The sequence below is a fragment of the Anopheles coluzzii genome (genome assembly GCF_943734685.1).
Source record: "Anopheles coluzzii chromosome X unlocalized genomic scaffold, AcolN3 X_unloc_56, whole genome shotgun sequence".
Classification (NCBI taxonomy): Eukaryota; Metazoa; Arthropoda; class Insecta; order Diptera; family Culicidae; genus Anopheles; species Anopheles coluzzii.
This window is the reverse complement of record NW_026054487.1, coordinates 25001-27500: the sequence shown is the minus strand read 5'-3', so window position 1 is coordinate 27500 and position 2500 is coordinate 25001.

Here is a 2500-nt window from a genome sequence, read left to right as displayed (position 1 = left end):
TAGAGTAAAAAGGGTACCCCCAACAAAGTTGTCGTTTCACGTTCTGGTTTCACTTTTCATCATCTAGGGTGCGTTCCTGACACGTTTTGAGGGGTTTTAGCAAAAAAAAATTTTTCGACTACTCGAGCTCTCTGGCCCGTTCGGTGCACATTTTTGAAAAAAGCTAGGGAGCTGCCCCTAGGTTCGGGGTGTCACAAAATGTTGAAAAGTGGTCGAAAAACCACTATCCAGAATCGGATGTAGAATCGTTAGACGAACTTAAAATTGTTCTACGACACCCATCTGCGACGTTTAGTATTCGAGATATGGCCCGTCCTAGGTCTGACCGAGCAATTTTTGTTCCGCGCACTTTGTGCACCGTACACTTTGATGTTTGTATGAAAAAGTACCCTACCTAGGGACGCGTAGAGCAAATTTGTACCCCCGGGCATGTTGTCGATTGACGTTCTGGTTGCACTTTTCATCATCTAGGGTGCGTTCCTGACACGTTTTGAGGGGTTTTAGCAAAAAAAAAATTTTCGACTACTCGAGCTCTCTGGCCCGTTCGGTGCACATTTTTGAAAAAAGCTAGGGAGCTGCCCCTAGGTTCGGGGTGTCACAAAATGTTGAAAAGTGGTCGAAAAACCACTATCCAGAATCGGATGTAGAATCGTTAGACGAACTTAAAATTGTTCTACGACACCCATCTGCGACGTTTAGTATTCGAGATATGGCCCGTCCTAGGTCTGACCGAGCAATTTTTGTTCCGCGCACTGTGTGCACCGTACACTTTGATGTTTGTATGAAAAAGTACCCTACCTAGGGACGCGTAGAGCAAATTTGTACCCCCGGGAATGTTGTCGATTGACATTCTGGTTGCACTTTTCATCATCTAGGGTGCGTTCCTGACACGTTTTTAGGGGTTTTAGCAAAAAAAAATTTTTCGACTACTCGAGCTCTCTGGCCCGTTCGGTGCACATTTTTGAAAAAAGCTAGGGAGCTGCCCCTAGGTTCGGGGTGTCACAAAATGTTGAAAAGTGGTCGAAAAACCACTATCCAGAATCGGATGTAGAATCGTTAGACGAACTTAAAATTGTTCTACGACACCCATCTGCGACGTTTAGTATTCGAGATATGGCCCGTCCTAGGTCTGACCGAGCAATTTTTGTTCCGCGCACTTTGTGCACCGTACACTTTGATGTTTGTATGAAAAAGTACCCTACCTAGGGACGCGTAGAGCAAATTTGTACCCCCGGGCATGTTGTCGATTGACGTTCTGGTTGCACTTTTCATCATCTAGGGTGCGTTCCTGACACGTTTTGAGGGGTTTTAGCAAAAAAAAAATTTTCGACTACTCGAGCTCTCTGGCCCGTTCGGTGCACATTTTTGAAAAAAGCTAGGGAGCTGCCCCTAGGTTCGGGGTGTCACAAAATGTTGAAAAGTGGTCGAAAAACCACTATCCAGAATCGGATGTAGAATCGTTAGACGAACTTAAAATTGTTCTACGACACCCATCTGCGACGTTTAGTATTCGAGATATGGCCCGTCCTAGGTCTGACCGAGCAATTTTTGTTCCGCGCACTGTGTGCACCGTACACTTTGATGTTTGTATGAAAAAGTACCCTACCTAGGGACGCGTAGAGCAAATTTGTACCCCCGGGCATGTTGTCGATTGACGTTCTGGTTGCACTTTTCATCATCTAGGGTGCGTTCCTGACACGTTTTGAGGGGTTTTAGCAAAAAAAAATTTTTCGACTACTCGAGCTCTCTGGCCCGTTCGGTGCACATTTTTGAAAAAAGCTAGGGAGCTGCCCCTAGGTTCGGGGTGTCACAAAATGTTGAAAAGTGGTCGAAAAACCACTATCCAGAATCGGATGTAGAATCGTTAGACGAACTTAAAATTGTTCTACGACACCCATCTGCGACGTTTAGTATTCGAGATATAGCACTTTGTAGGTCTGACCGAGCAATTTTGTACTAAAATGTATGGTGAACATGTAATTCATTAAATAACATTGACTTGCATCGTGCCCTACTTCATCGGCACAGCTGTTATTGACTATCATTAGTGGAAATGGATTGAGTTTGACCATTTTAAGCCCATTTCCTATGCCGTGCACCAACATTGTGTACCGATCAGGGAAAGTACGCTACGTACGCGTTCATGGATGTCGATGTTGGTACAAGTTGCCTTTCGGGATAGCCGTGCACCAAAACTGTGTACCGATCAGGGAAAGTACAAGACGGAGGGTGCAGCTCGAGCGTACGCGTTCATAGATGTCGATGTTGGTACACTTGCACCAAAATTGTGTACCAATCAGGGAAAGTACAACACGGAGGGCGCAGCCCGGGCGTACGCAATCATGGATGTCCATGTTGATACAATCTACGTGTACGTACCTAGTTTTTGTAGGAAAAGTTGCAATTAAGTGCTTGTATGCTTAAAATGCTCATCTCAACCGGTCACCTTTTGGCCTGCCCTTTTATAACAGAAACCTAGAAAGATACTCGAGATTTTTGG